The sequence below is a fragment of the Homarus americanus genome, unplaced genomic scaffold, assembly GCF_018991925.1.
Source record: "Homarus americanus isolate GMGI-L3 unplaced genomic scaffold, GMGI_Hamer_2.0 scaffold14684, whole genome shotgun sequence".
Taxonomy (NCBI): domain Eukaryota; kingdom Metazoa; phylum Arthropoda; class Malacostraca; order Decapoda; family Nephropidae; genus Homarus; species Homarus americanus.
This window is the reverse complement of record NW_024733263.1, coordinates 1-17,890: the sequence shown is the minus strand read 5'-3', so window position 1 is coordinate 17,890 and position 17,890 is coordinate 1. Positions and strand designations below refer to the sequence as shown.

Below are 17,890 nucleotides of genomic sequence, written 5' to 3'. Positions count from 1 at the left end.
ACCTCGTCTTTTCAGCAAAAATATTACATTTACGTGAATGCATTATATCAAGCACAGTATGAATAGAATACCATTGTAATATAACAGTATTTTAACCAAAAACTATTAAAAACGAGTAACTTCTCTAGAACTCGAGTACCTGCGCTCCTCCGGAGCAGCCAGGTCAACTGTTATGTTGGCCCATACCAACTCCCTCCCTGAACCTCCTCCCACCGGAATATCAACATGTTCTCGCCAGAAGTTACTATTTCATTTAGGAAAGGAATGGAACCAGTGTTAAACAGAGGTGAACAGTGGTGAACAGTGCTTAAGTCAGTGAGAACAACTCAACAGTAACAGTAGTACCCAAGTTAACCTTCACACAGTGAGGTCCCAGGTACCCAGTGATAACGCCCGTGAGACCCAACAACCACCGATGTGTTAATCCGTCTTACGGAGGAAGGCCTGGGACCACACTCACTCATATAACACCATCTGTGAGGGAATTACTACACCACGTGAGGCCCCTCATAACACCATCTGTGAGGGAATTACTACACCACGTGAGGCCCCTCATAACACCATCTGTGAGGGAATTACTACACCACGGAGGTCCCTCATAACACCATCTGTGAGGGAATTACTACACCGCCCTCATAACACCAGGGAATTACTACACCACGTGAGGTCCCTCATAACACCATCTGTGAGGGAATTACTACACCACGTGAGGCCCCTCATAACACCATCTGTGAGGGAATTACTACACCACGTGAGGCCCTCATAACACCATCTGTGAGGGAATTACTACACCACGTGAGGTCCCTCATAACACCATCTGTGAGGGAACTACTACACCACGTGAGGTCCCTCCTAACACCATCTGGGAGGGAGTTACTACACTACGTTTTTGCTGTTCAACACCTACAATAATCTATATGTTCACTGTATGTTCCTTTACCTTTCTCTAATGAAGGCTTTTGTTAAACCACCAATGTATGTAATAGATCATTTATGTCCAATGTATATTTTCAGCCTTCGGGCTGCAGAACTTTTTCAATAACCGTCAATTATTATTATTACAGGTTGTACCTCTCTAGTCCGGCAACCTCGGGACCTGACCGGTGCCGGACCATGGAAATTGCCGGACCATGGAAATTCACCCTTTTCCTGGATAGATAGTGACTTGTGCTTATGCCTGGAAGCACTAGCACCACTTTCTCTGCATCATGGTCTCTTTGAAGACATATTGAAGGGTTAAATGTCGTATAGTAGCTTCTCAAATTTCGCGAGTTTTTAATTCTTAACAAATTTTATTGGAACACAAAAAAATAAATAAATAAAAATTTTGACGGCGGAAACTTGAATTTCGACGGGTTTGAACGGCCCGCCAACGTGCAGACGACGTGCATAATCGTGTAAACAGCGTCATTTCTCTTATGTACAAAAGATTCATTATTGTTTATTATTGAATGTCTTTTTTATTGAATTAATGTTTATGTGTGCAAAATGAGCAATACAATTCATTAATAATACGTAGAAAATTAAAACACATGAGGAAATGACACAGCATTGTTTTCGTTGATTACAAAACCAGTGACTGACTGGTTCTACATATAAAACTGAAGAAAATAAGACCTTGGTTGTAGCTGTAGTAAAATTAATATGGTTGTTTTAAGTAATGTTATTTAATGTTAATAAATGGAACAATAGAAGTAGCTAACGATAATGGTAAAGAAAAAGAGAGATCGCATATGTAAGTGCGCATGCGCACACGTGAAAACATATCGTCATTACTTTACATAAGAATATGAAAGCAACACTTATTTACTGTTCATATATATTTTAATTAATGTTTCTGAATTTGTTTTTATTGAATTAATGTACGTGTGTGCAAAATTAACAATACAATTTATTAATAATACGTGGAATATTAGAGGAGACGAGACGGCTGCCGGCATTGTTTATGTTAAAGCTTACGAAACCAGTGACTGATTGGTTCTACATATAAAACTGAAGAAAATAAGACCCTGAGTTTAGCTGTAGTAAAATTAATGTAAAAAATTAATATGGTTGCTTGAAGTACCTGTAATGTTATTTAATGTTAATAAATGGAACAATATAAGTAGCTAACCATTAATGGTAAAAAAAAAAGTGAGACTGCTCGTATGTAAGTGCGCACATGTGAAAACATATCGTCATTACTCTACATAAGAATATGAAAGCAACACTTATTTACTGCTCATATATATTGAAGGGTTAAATGTTGTACTCTGTATAGACAAGCAGAGAGAGAGAGCAGCCGAACTGCCGGATGTAAACAAACCTTAATTTCCCGCGGCTTTTTTTTTTTTTAAGGGGATTAGCCCACCCGGGCATAGGTCACTGACCCACATTGGGGCCTGAGGGGCAAAAATTTAATACTCCTGTAATAATAATAATAATTCAGATAAGAAAAAAAAAAAAAAAGCTGCCTATCTACCTATTGGACAAACTAAAATCGTTCCGGACCACGGGAGTTTCCGGACCACAGAATGCCGGACTAGAGAGGTACAACCTGTATTAGTCTTTTGTTTTCGTCATGTATTTTATCCTATTTTACATTAAATACATCATGTTTCAGCAAAACTACTATTTATTTCCAAGAATATATTCATTCAGGCACAGTTAAGGTAAAATATACATGTGATGTAACAGTTTTTTAACTGAAAACGATTCGAAAAACACGTGTACCGTCTAGCTGATACTCACAGCTGGTGGTGCGTCATGGTTGTAAACAATAGGAAGTTGAAGTAGATTACCGGGTATTATATTAAGTGTGAAATATCAAAAAGGTTTTTATTACCGGTATTTTTTGTAGATCAATGAGAACTGTGATACCGTATATGATATGATAAGTTAGCCTGTGCTAAGAACTTCAACATAGACTACTGAAAACACGTTGTAAGGTAATTTAGCCTATTGTAAGTTGGTGAGCTTCATTTGCTGAAGGAACTGCACAACTTTTCATTACTAATTGGTACAAATTTCACGTTTCCATTGTTTACTGGCAGTAAATGGTAAATATTTTTCATGTCTGAAGCTAAAAGTTGCATCCCCCCCCACACTAGTGGTGATGTTACATTTGACCAAAAAGACGCTGGTGTTTTATCCCAGCAGTGGGTGGACCAGCATTTTAGCTTAAGGTCCGCGTAGGTAATATTCCTAAAAAAAAAAAAAAAAGTTCGTTCAGATTTTGTCCGAATTATCCGAAATCCAGATTAAAGGGGTCCGAATTAATGAGGGTCGACTGTATTAAACATGATATTATATACAGTTAAGAGGTGTTAAAGTTCATCTGCCCCATAACACCAGCTACTATATATGAACCCTAACCATTATTTACCAGACAATGGTACCATATATCTGTAAGTGATGAAAGAATATATTTAAAACATGAATCAAAACTACCAACCATTTTAGTCAAGATAAAATATCAAAATATCTCGTCAGAGTTGAGCAAAACTTATCAAATATTTACGTACAATTTCAACAGAGATTGAAGAGTTTCCGTGAGATAATGACAACACCTTGACTATAACAAATGGTCTACCACCACTGTACTACTTTACCAAGATGATTTACTACCTGCGTTAATGTACATACTTGTGATAAAACTTACGTCGCGTGTAAATAAAGACAGACGTACACAGTTGACACAACTATTGATGCACAAATTATAGTAAATGAGAGTTCATCTCTGTTCAACACAACTTATCCAGTAAAGGTGAAATTTTAAGCCCATAGACGATAAGTTTAACCTTTGTTCACTACTGTACTGTAAATAACATTATTAAAAAGGCTGATGAAACAAAATGGAGTATTATTATGAGTGATATTTAACCAACACCAAATGTCTACACTAAGGCCATGGTAGAAGTAATTTACATCTTAAGAGCAGATAACTTGTGTTTAATATCTATAAAAGTGGCATTTGTCACTTGTCTTTATTTCTGCTACATTCATAGAGTTTGTTCAAGTAGTTTTATATTGATGTATATCACTGTATTCAAGTTTGTGTGTCACATTTACCTTCTGTTAAAGTCATTCAAACATTTATTGAATTCTGTTTTTTTCATGCACAAGTTTATGACGTTTGAGATGACCGCTGCGGGACAAACATTTCCCACATTCCTCACATTCAAACTTCTTCACACCATTGTGTCCAAGAATGTGTGTCTTGAGAGTACCCTTCAGGGAGAAACATTTCCCACATTCCTCACATTCAAACTTCTTCACACCATTGTGTCCAAGAATGTGTGTCTTGAGAGTACTCTTGTGGGAGAAACATTTCCCACATTCCTCACATTCAAACTCCTTCACACCACTGTGTCCAAGAATGTGAGTCTTGAGAGTACCCTTCAGGGAGAAACATTTCCCACATTCCTCACATTCAAACTCCTTCACACCATTGTGTACAAGAATGTGAGTCTTGAGAGTACTCTTCTGGGAGAAACATTTCCCACATTCCTCACATTCAAACTCCTTCACACCATTGTGTACAAGAATGTGAGTCTTGAGAGTACCCTTCCGGGAGAAACATTTTCCACATTCCTCACATTCAAACTCCTTCACACCATTGTGTTCAAGAATGTGTGTCTTGAGAGTACTCTTCTGGTAGAAACATTTCCCACATTCCTCACATTCAAACTCCTTCACACCATTGTGTACAAGAATGTGTGTCTTGAGAGTACTCTTCTGGGAGAAACATTTTCCACATTCCTCACATTCAAACTCCTTCACACCATTGTGTACAAGAATGTGTTTCTTGAGAGTACTCTTGTGGGAGAAACATTTCCCACATTCCTCACATTCAAACTCCTTCACACCATTGTGTACAAGTAAATGTTTCTGAAGAGTAGACTTGAAGCCAAACTGTTTGCCACATTCCTCACAGGAGAACTTTTTATCTCTGCTTGACATTGTGAACTTCTACTTAGTTACACTTGGTCTTGAGACGTGACATCACAGTATCTGAAACAATACATTTTGCCTTAGACGATATTCTTATAAAAGTACAATTTATAAATGAAAACTACAAGTGACTAAATCAATTTGTGTAAAATAAGAGTAAAAATAAAATAAAAATGTAAAATAAATAGGTTATATTAATGTACACCGCGAGGATGCTGGAAAACCAGCTTTTTGAAGTGAGACAGATTGTATGAGTATGGAAACACAGAAGAAGGCAGAGCATTGAACAGTGTGAGGAAAGAAGGATGTACTATAATGGGTTATTATAGTGTGACCCACACAGACACAGTTTGGCTGTGCGAGTAAAGAAGGATGTACTATAACGGGTTATTATAGTGTGACCCACATCCACACAGATACAGTTTGGCTGTGTGAGTACAGAAGGATGTACTATAACGGGTTATTATAGTGTGACCCACATCCACACAGATACAGTTTGGCTGTGTGAGTACAGAAGGATGTACTATAATGGGTTATTATAGTGTGACCCACATCCACACAGACACAGTTTGGCTGTGTGAGTACAGAAGGATGTACTATAATGGGTTATTATAGTGTGACCGCTGTGCCTCCAACTCGGCCCATCAAATATCAACACGGACCATCTCGGATAACCAACCTTTAACTCAAACATTCTAACGTATGTTTATATCAACGACATAACATAAAACATTTATTACCTTTACCACGAGGGAGGGAGGAAGGCCCACAAATTAACATTTACTAACAAAATTAACAACAATAAACAAGACGGCCACCTTGGTTGATGTTGACCTGCTACACCTTGTCCGATTCTCTCTCTTATCTTTCAGTAACTACAAGTTTTCATTATTAACACTATAATAAAAGTATTATATTAATAAATATTACATAATATAAATAAATTATACATTAAATATAATGTTTTATTATTGATTAAATTCCCGCTAATAGATATATATTAATATTAAACTAAACTTAAGTCAGTGGGTGGAGAACCGAATAGCTTGACAACATTTACAATTTTACTAAAATAAATTTAAACAACATTTTGTGTTGAACTATTTTAAGTTTATTTATTAATATTTTATTAATATATAACACTACAGTATATAGATTCAGTTAACGAACGACTCCGTGGAACCAATTGTGTCGGTTAATGGAGGGACCACTGAAGATATTTTAGCGACCCTCCCTGGTGACAACCTTAACCTGACGTGGGTCAACACTCCACTATCCACCTATATGAACCTTTATTAATGTGGAACAAGTCCATAATAAGAACAATTCACTGGACAATACTCACGGCAGTAGGTATAACTGTAATATTTGATCACTAACTTGAACTATCATCATTATTGTTGTGGAATGTTCCTAGAAGTACAGTAATTATTTACCTATTATACAGTACAGCATTAATTTATGCCAAGATTGATGCCAAAAAACTATATTTAAGTACAGTTAACCCTCACTTTACGCGGTTAATGTAACCCGGAGGGTCCCGCGTAAAGTGAGAAACGCCTAAAGTGAATAACATAACATATGGGATTAATTGAAATGGAGTCCGGGCCGATCCCCAAACTCCACTTTTTGACGACACACAACTATGTTGTAGTAAAAATATTATCTTAACTTTATGATGGTATGCACACACAATTAATAATAAAGAGAAATATCAATAATATTAGGTTTTTTAACACTTACATTAGTAGAAAAAATGGCTGGGCACACGGGGATGGGCGGTTGGTTCCGAAGCAGAGGGCAGATTATTGGCCCTCACCTGTGTCACTTGTATCAATTGTTTCACTATCCACCACAGAGGCTTGCAGGGCCTCTTTGTCAAACTCCCCAAAGTCCATATAAGTCCATATCCTCACCATAATTATCACTATCACTGACTTGGGCCGGCTGTGGTGGGTGGCGGGTGAAGAACTGGTAATGTTTTGATGACTGGGCGACCTTGTGCGCACCATGTTCACGCCGCTTACACAACATGGCGAATGGCGGGAGGTTTGGATCCAAAAATGGCGCGGCTCGCCAGCCGCTCTCCGCGTAAAGGGGTACACGCACCGCGGAATGTGAGCATCCTGGGTTCCGGCAGGGCACCGCGTAAACGTGGAAACGCGGAATGTGGGACCGCGTAAAGTGAGGGTTAACTGTATAACTTAACCCAAATAAAATACCCCATTTGTTTGTAAAGTTTCCTGGCTTTTCCATGCAGTCGACGCCCCAATAGTCTATATTATTTATAAAACGTATATGAAGGTCTTTTAAAAAATACGGGCAAAGCCTAAGTAATCTACTTTAGATATCTAATTGTTTCAAAAAGTCATTAACATAATAACTAATTTGTGAAACTATATTTAAAATCAGGTAAAGTAGTACCCTGTACCTTTGTAGGATATTTAAACTATTTTTTTACCCCAAGTGCTGAAGACAAAGGTATTAGGTCAGGCATATTTGACAAATATTTTGACAACGTGAAACTAACTTCATACAGTAACGATGGGCAACATATTTAAGACCATCCATAAAGGCCTTTTAAAACTTACGGGCACAGCGTAATCTACTTAAAATATCTAATTATTTCAAAGGTCTTTAACACAATTACTTGAATTTTTAAACGGTGATCCCAGATCCTTAATAAAAACTAAAACCACAAAGATATACACTGTACTGTACCTTACGTTATAACAGAAAGTTTCCAATGTGGTGCAGCAAGAGACCCGTTAACCAAAACAAACCTTCGTCTTGTGGCCCATATCTTACATCTTCACGTCACCGTCCTGGAAGGAATAAAATTTTAACAACTAATAAATTAAATACTCTGTGCAGTAATATTATATAATATGTATACAGTTGGGTCTCACATTACGCGGTTAATGTAACCCGGAGGGTCCCGCGGAAAGTGAGGAACGCGTAAAGTGAACAACATAACATATGGGATTAATTGAAATGGAGTCCAGGCCGATCCCCAAACTCCACTTTTTGACGACACATAACTATGTTGCAGTAAAAATTTTATCTTAACTTTATGATGGTATGAAAAAACAAGTAATATAGAAGAGGTTAGGTTAGGAAAGATAAAGGTTAACATAGGAAAAATGAAGGTTACCTTAGAGAAACTAAAAGTTAGGTGGAACACTTACGGTAGTAGAAGAGATGGGTCGGCATACGGGGATGGAGGCTGGTTCCGAGGCAGAGGACAGATTACTGGCCCTCAGGTGAATCATCATCACTGTCACTTACAGCTGTCAGGGCTTCCCTGACAAATCCCTCAAAGTCAACTTCACTGTCACTATCACTGGCTTGGGCTGGCTGTGGTGGGTTGCGGGTGAAGAAATCTGTTATGCTTTGCTGACGGCTGGCGTTGATGTTGTCGTGATACACCTTGATGTACGGCTCCATAGCCTGCACCAGCCGGTTATGGAAGACTTCATAGCGGTCATCGTCATTGTCGCGGGAAAGGAAGGACTTCATCTTCTCTGCACACTCCATGGCACCCTTAATATCACTATGACTTAAATTGTGTTCTTCGGAGACTGCCGCACCTTCTTCCTCCTCTTCACTGACGTGTTCTTCTTCCAACATCTCGTCGGCAGTCACTTCAGGATTTCTGATCACCTCCAGGATGTCGTCGTTGGTGGTCTCGGAGAAGCCTGGAACTGTAACAGTCTGCGCAGCTTCTCTGGCAAGGTCCACTGCTACTGCAACAGTCTGAACCTCACCAGTCACAGATTGAATCCTCCTCTCACCTGGTATTCCATGCAACACATGTCTCCATGCAACACATGTCTCCATGCGTGACAAATTGTAGCAATAGACAGCTGATCCCATGACTCCACCAAGATGTCCACAGCTTTCTTGATGTTAAATACTCTCCAAAATTGTTTGAAGAGTATTTTTTGCTGTGCCAACTGTTGATCCTCATCTTCGTCGCTCTTGCTATCGGTGGTGGTGTCACTCAGGTCACGCAACTCTTCCCTGGTGTTGGTGTAGTCGTTCAGGAGCTGGAATTTTTTTGTTGAGAATGCAGCTTTCACATTGCAAATCAACTCCTGGTCCATGGGCTGGATTAAAGACGTAGTGTTGGGAGGAAGGAAGACCACTTTTACGTTGGGGTGACGATCTAACAGTAGGGGCGAGTGTCCTGGTGCGTTGTCCAGCAGCAACAAAATATTAAATGGGACATTCTGTTGCTCACAGAATTTCTTTACATCGGGAACAAAACAGTCATCAAACCAGGAGAGGGACAGTGTAGAGAACATCCATGCCTTACGTGCTGTCAGCCAGTGGACATTTAGCTTGGTCATGTCCATGCTCTTGTAGGCGTGCGGCTTGCGGGCTGTGTGGATCACCGATAACTTGAGCTTACAGGTACCGGAGGCATTGGTGGTAGACAGGACGGTGATGCGTTCCTTCTGCATTTTCCGGCCCCGAATCCTGCTGGCATTCTTCACAACGTAGGACTTGGAAGGTAGTTTTTTCCAGAAAAGACCAGATTCGTCCATGTTAAACACCTGGTCGTCACTGTACTGTCCTTCCTCCATAATCTCACGTAAAAACGGAGGAAATTCCCGAGCCGCAGCACGATCAGCACTCGCTTCTTCACCACCAATGTTTATATTGGTGATCTTGTTCCGGATCTTAAACCTCTGTAACCACCCAGAGGAAGCAGTAAAGGGTTTGGGCTCTGAAGTTCCCATCTTTCGTGCCACTGCCATGTACAGTTCACGTGCGTAGTCCTTCACAGAGCGAGTGTCGACCGCCATGTTCCGTCGCGCCTGACGCACCAAGTACCTCACAAGTAATTTTTCTGTCTTGAGAAGCACCTGGTTGTGAAAATACTTGATCATAGAAGCACCTGTAGACTTTGTGATCTTCATGTGTTCCTTTATCTTGGGTGAATCCTTCTTTATAGTCCGGATCGTAGATTCGTTCACGCCATGCTGGCGCGCCAAATCAACCTGCCTTGTTCCTTTCTCCAACTCTTGGATGATGGTATACTTCACCTCGTAGCTTAAGGAACGTCGTGTCTTCTTTGGTTTAGTGCCGCTAGGTCCAGGTAAGGAAAGGTTTTTCTCTGGGGGTGGTGGTCCGGCGGAAGCCATTTTACGGAACAATGGATGCGCGTTTACACGGAGTGGCCTGGAGGGATGAAACTGCCGCGGCTAGGTCAAGCGTCGTCTCTCCTCCCTCCCTCCCTCCCTCCCCCGGGTGGACACGTCATAATACTTTAAGCCAATTACAGCTAGCAGCAGAGGGGGGTAGGGATGCATGGCCAATCACAGGTCTGATACGTCATATGACGTCAGTGATAACGCAACAAAGACACACACTGCGCAACCTTACCGCGCCACTTGCCCAAGCGGAGGGAGGAGGAGGGAGAGGCAGGCAGGCGGGCGGGTGGGTGGCGCGTGAGGCAAATCTAAAAATAGCGTTGCGCCGGACACTCTCCGCGTAATGGCGTTCACGACCGCGGAATGTGAGCATGTTAGGTTCTGGCAAGGCACCGCGGTAACGGTGAAACGCGGAATGCGGGACCGCGTAATGTGAGGATTAACTGTACAGTACTGTACAGTATTATATTATACAGGAACTCATTAAATCTTCAAACATTTAAATACAATATTATGGTTAAATTAAGACATTTCCATAAAACTTATTCAAGAAAATAAAGAAACACTTTAGAAAATCTTACCTCGACGAATGACAAGAGGAACTTCATTAACCACGATCAGCGAGGCAGCAATATGGTAGTTGTCTTAACACTACAGTAACAACCAATTGGAGCCGTACACTGAAAACAAAATAACCCTGTCACGCTTTTTGTAGAAACTCAGATAATTTTTTGTTCCAACATGTTGGAGACGAAACAACCTTGTAAAGGATTGCCAACACGGTTTTATGCCGGGGCGCTCCTGCTTCACACAATTGCTCAATGTACTGGATATTTGGAGCCATATTCTGGAACAGGTGGTAATATAGACAATATTTACCTAGATATTGCCAAGGCTTTCGACAGTGTACCCCAAGAAAGGCTGAAAATCAAACTGGAAGAGTACAGAATTAGAGGAAATGTCCTAGTGTGGGTAGAAGACTTTCTACATGACCACAAGCGGTGTGTGGCGATTCATGGCACGAAATCGTCGTCTGTACCTGTCACAAGCGGGGTACCACAGGGCAGTGTATTGGGCCCGCTGTTGTTTGTTTGTTTCATAATGACATGCCTGACGTTGTACACTCCTCCATACAAATGTTTGCCGATGACGCCGAGTTATTTCGGGAAATCAAGAACCAAGCAGACTGTGAAGAGCTGCAGAAGGACCACAAGTTAACTCTGGTCAACAACTTTCTTAATACCACTTACTAGTCACTAATGGATAACACCGGGTAAATTCACAAGTTATATCCCACTGCCATAAGGGTTTAATTATCTATAAACGCCGACATTGTGAAGCGTCATGCGATTTTTACTTTCCCAGAGAATTAAAATACCATCGTAGACATGATTTGGTTAGGTTAGGTTTGAATCCCACCAAATTGATATTTTCCCCGAGAATTAAAACCTCACCATCGGACACACGATTTGGTTAGGTTAGGATCCCACCAAATACAGTGACAAAAATGTAAATTTCTTGTCAAAAAATAAACTGCAACTCTAAAGTAAAGTTCCCAAAATGTCTCAAAAGCTAATATTTTACTACAAACTGAAATTTAGCCATAAATAAAAAGTACCACATTCTTATAACCAAATTTTTTTACTTCAATCAAATAAAAAAATCTTTCCCAAAATAAAAATGACCCAAAATCCCACCTTGGTTAATATATAGGACTAACCCGCCATAGTGCCGATGCTGCTGTATCATCTCACGTCCAGAAAATGTCTCAAATATCACCGTATAGTAAGTTTTTTCTGTTTAATATACAGGGGAAGTTAGGTTAGGTAGGTTTGTTTTGTTAGGTCTGTCCTTCATAACCACAAATGTTCAGTAGCGTTTATTTAAAAAACATCCATTTACTAACATTACCACAAACAGTGTCCACTATAATATAACAAAAGTAACTTGACAAAAATATTATAAAATTATCCTAAAAGTAATAAACTACAGAAAAGTAACAATTCCCAAACGTAAAAGTAACAAATACTCAACAGGAAAGTAATAAAATACCTCAAACTATTTCCTTAACATTGTTCCATTGACAATTTCCTCCAGTAGTTTACATTAATAAGCAGCAGCAGTTATTGGTCCACTTGCCTTCACCGTCTACCTGTTAATGAATACCTACACCACACACCTGCACCATAAACACACTATATACCTGCACCGTATACCTACACCACACACCTGCACCATCAACACACTATATACCTGCACCGTATACCTACACCACACACCTGCACCATAAACACACTATATACCTGCACCACAAACACACTATATACCTGCACCACAAACACACTATATACCTGCACCGTATACCTACACCACACACCTGCACCATAAACACACTATATACCGCACCTAAACACACTATATACCTGCACCATATACCTCACCACACACCTGCATCCACTATACCTGCACCTGAGCACTTCCATAACCACACTGTATACCTCCCTATACCCTACCACACACCTGCCTAGCACACTATGCTGCCTGGGCCCACATCCATAACGCCTAAACACACTATGCCTGCCTGAACGCACACACTAATACCTGCACCATGTCCTACACCACGCCGTACCCATGTTACCTCGCCGCAGGCCCTGAAACACATATGCCTTGCCATGCCTGCACCAACACCTGCACCATATACCTGCACCACACCTGCGCCATAAACACACTATATACCTGCACACGTGTGCCTACCACCACCTGCCATAAACACTATGTACCTACACCAATGTATACCTGCCATATGCCACCACACACCTGCCATAAACACACTTATGCCTGCACCATATCACTGCACCACATACGCACTATGCCGCACTGTATATGCCCACACCTGTGCCTTGGCATACCTGCACCACACACTTAACCGTAAAACGCACTATACGCGCCACCAACACACACTATATGCCTGCACCACAAACACACTGTAATCCTTGCCATATGCCCCACACCACACGCATCTTGTAAACACCTATATGCTGCTGTAAGCCACACTGTATACCTGCCTGGGCCACACTATGCCTGCACCATAAACACACTGTATGCCTGCCCATAAACACTATATGCACCTGAAACACACTATGTACCTACCTAAACACACTATACCTGCACCACAGACACACTATACCTGCCACAAACACACTATATACCTGCCATGCCTACCACACACCTGCACCATATACCTACACCACACACCTGCCATATACCTCACCCACACACTGCACACACATATTATTTACCATGGTCACCACACACCTGCACCATATACCTACACCACACACCTGCACCATATCACCTACACCACACACCATAATCACACACTACACACCTGCACCATGCCTACACCACACACCTGCACACCTACACCACACACCTGCCATATACCTACACCACACACCTGCACCATATACCTACACACCACACACCTGCACCATATCTACACCACACACATGCACCATATACCACACACACACCTGCACCATATACCACACACACCTCCATACCACACCTGCACCATATACCTACACCACACACTGCACCATGTTAACTCACCCAGGGAGATCCACACACACTTGCCATACCTACACCACACACCTGCACCATATGCCTACACACACACCTGCCATATCTCACACACACCTGCACCATAACCCACACACACCTGCACCACACACACCACACACCTACACCACACACCTGCTAATACCCACACCACACACCTGCACCATATACCTCACCACACACCTGCCATACCTACACCACACACCTGCACCATATACCTACACCACACCTGCACCATATACCTACACCCACACACACACTGCACCATAGCTCACCAAACACACACTATACCTGCACCATATACCTACACACACACCTGCACCATACCTACACCACACACCTGCCATCCTACACCACACCTGCACCATACCTACACCACACACCTGCACACACACACCACACCTCACACATGTCCACACACACACTCCATATACCACCACACCACCATTACCACCACACACCATATACCCACACCACACACCTGCCATATCCCACACCACACACCACCACATGTTAACTCACCCGGGAGGCCACAAACACACACTATACCTGCACCATACTGCACCACCTACACCACACACCCACCACACCTGCACCATATACCCACACCACACACCTGCACCATATACCTACACCACACACCTGCACCACACATGTTAACTCAGAGGCCAAACACACTATACCTGCACCATATACCTACACCACACCTGCACCATATCCTACACACACCTGCACCATATACCTACACCACACACCTGCACCATACACCACACACCACCACATGTCCACCCGAGACCTAAACACACACTGCACCATATACCTACACCACACACCTGCACCATATACCTACACCACACACCTGCACCATGCCTCACCACACACACCTGCACCATATACCTGCACCCACACACCTGCCATATACCTACACCACACACCCTGCATATACCTACACCACACACCTGCACCATATCCACCACACACCTGCCATCCACACCACACCTGCACCACACATGTTAACTCACCCCGAGGCCCTAAACACACACTATACCTGCCATACCTACACCACACACCTGCCATATACCACACCACACCTGCACCATATACCTACACCACACCTGCACCATATACCCACACCACACACCTGCACCATATCCACACCACACCACATGTTAACTCACCCCAGGGAGGCCTAAACACACACATACCTGCCATATACCTACACCACACACCTGCACCACACATGTTACTCACCCGGGAGGAGACACTATACCTGCACCATACCCACACCACACCTGCACCATATACACACCACACACCTGCACCATATACCACCACACCTGCACCACACATGTACAACTCACCCAGGCCCTAGCACACACTGCACCATATACCACACCACACACCTGCCATATGCCTACACCACACCTGCCATATCCTCACCACACACCTGATACCTGCACCACACACCTGCACCATATACCTGCACCACACCTGCACCATATACCTACACCACACACCTGCACCATATACCTACACCACACCTGCACCACATTAACTCACCCGAGGCTAGAGTATACCTGCACCATATACACCACACACCTGCACCACACATGTTAATCACCCCGGGAATCCCTAAACACACTATACCTGCACCATACCTACACACACACCTGCACCATATCCTACACCACACACCTGCACCATATACCTACACCACACCTGCCACATGTTAACTCACCCCGGGGGAGGCCCAGAGCACACTATACCTGCCATATACACCACACACCATATACACACCACACACCTGCCATATACCTACACCACACCTGCCATACCTACACCACACACCTGCACCACACATGTTAACTCACCCCGGGGAGGGAGGAAGGTCCACAAACACACTATACCTGCACCATATACCTGCACCACACCTGCACCATATACCTACACCACACACCTGCACCACACATGTTAACTCACCCCGAGGGAGATCACAAACACACACTATACCTGCACCATATACCACACACACACCTGCACCATATACCCACACCACACACCTGCACCATATACCCACACACACCTGCACCACACACCTGCACCACACACCTGCATACACACCACACACCTGCACCAATCCCATATCACACACACCTGCACCATATACCTACACCACACACCTGCACCATACCCACACACACCTGCACCACATGTTAACTCACCCGGGGAGGCCCGACACACTATACCTGCCATACCACACCACACCTGCACCACACATGTTAACTCACCCCGAGGAAGGTCCACAAACACACACTATACCTGCACCATATACCACCACACACCTGCACCATATACCCACCACACACCTGCACCACATGTTAACTCACCCGAGATCCTAAACACACACACTATACCTGCACCATATACCTACCACACACCTGCACCATATACCTACACCACACACCTGCACCATATACCCACACCACACCTGCACCATATACCTACACCACACACCACCACATGTGTTAACTCACCCGAGGTCCAAAACACACTATACCTGCACCATATACCCACACCACACACCTGCACCACACATGTTAACTCACCCCGAGGAGGTCACAAACACACACTATACCTGCCATATCCCACACCACACACCTGCACCATATACCCACACCACACCCACAACCTGCACCATACCTACACCACACCCAACCTCACCACACACCTACCTGCACCACACATGTTAACTCACCCTGAGGAGGTCCACAAACACACACTATACCTGCACCATATACCCACACCACACACCTGCACACCCACACCACACACCTGCACCACACACCTGCCACACACCTGCACCACACACATGTTAACTCACCCCGGGGAGATCACAAACACACACTATACCTGCACCATATACCCACACCACACCTGCACCACACACCACACACCACATGTTAACTCACCCCAGGGAGGAGGTCCACACACACACACTATACCTGCCATACCCACACACACCTGCACCATATACCTACACCACACACCTGCACCATACCTACACCACACACCTGCACCACACATGCTCACCCCGAGGGAGGTCCGGGCACACACTATACCTGCACCATATACCTACACCACACACCTGCACCACACACATGTTAACTCACCCCGAGAGGTCACAAACACACACTATACCTGCACCATATACCTACACCACACACCTGCACCATATACCCACACCACACACCTGCACCATATACACACACACACACCTGCACCATATACCCACACCACACCTGCACCACACACATGTTAACTCACCCCTGAGGGAGGAGGAAGGTCCACAAACACACACTATACCTGCACCATATACCTACACCACACACCTGCACCATACACATGTTAATCACCGAGGAGGGAGGGGTCCAAACACACTATACCTGCACCATATACCACACCACACCACATATACCCACACCACACACCTGCACCACACATGTTAACTCACCCCGAGGGAGGGAGAAGGTCCACAAACACACACCATACCTGCACCATATACCCACACCACACACCTGCACCATACCACACACACCACACACCTGCACCACACACTGTTAACTCACCCCGAGGAGGGAGGAAGGTCCACAAACACACACATACCTGCACCAACCACTAACCACACCTGCACCACATGTTAACTCACCCGAGGAGGAGGAAGGTCCAAACACACACTATACCTGCACCATATACCCACACCACACACCTGCACATATACCTACACCACACCTGCACCACACACCTTCACCACACACACACCACACACCACCCACACCCCGAGGGAGGGAGGAAGGTCCACAAACACACACTATACCTGCACCATACCTACACCACACACCTGCACCATATACCTACACCACACACCTGCACCACACACATGTTAACTACCCTGAGGGAGGGAGGAAGGTCCACAATACCTACCACACACCTGCACCACACATGTTAACTACCCCGAGGGAGGGAGGAAGGTCCACACATTAACAACAATAAACCAGACGCCACCTTGACCAGCTTCACTTTGTCCGATTCTCTCTCTTATCTTTCACTAACTACAAGTTACTGTATTAATACAGTACTATAATAATAGTACTTTATTAATAAATATTACATAATATAAA

General features: G+C 43.4%; 1 long non-coding RNA gene across 1 annotated transcript; it reads right to left on the bottom strand.

Annotated features, from left to right (window-relative positions):
• Positions 1-4,750: 4,750 nt before the first annotated feature.
• Positions 4,751-17,788, bottom strand: LOC121869770. The gene is made up of 4 exons (XR_006089581.1): positions 17,723-17,788; positions 10,673-10,771; positions 7,654-7,757; positions 4,751-4,992 (listed from the first exon to the last, which is right to left on the bottom strand). It is a non-coding gene; the product is annotated as an uncharacterized LOC121869770 (long non-coding RNA).
• Positions 17,789-17,890: the final 102 nt, after the last annotated feature.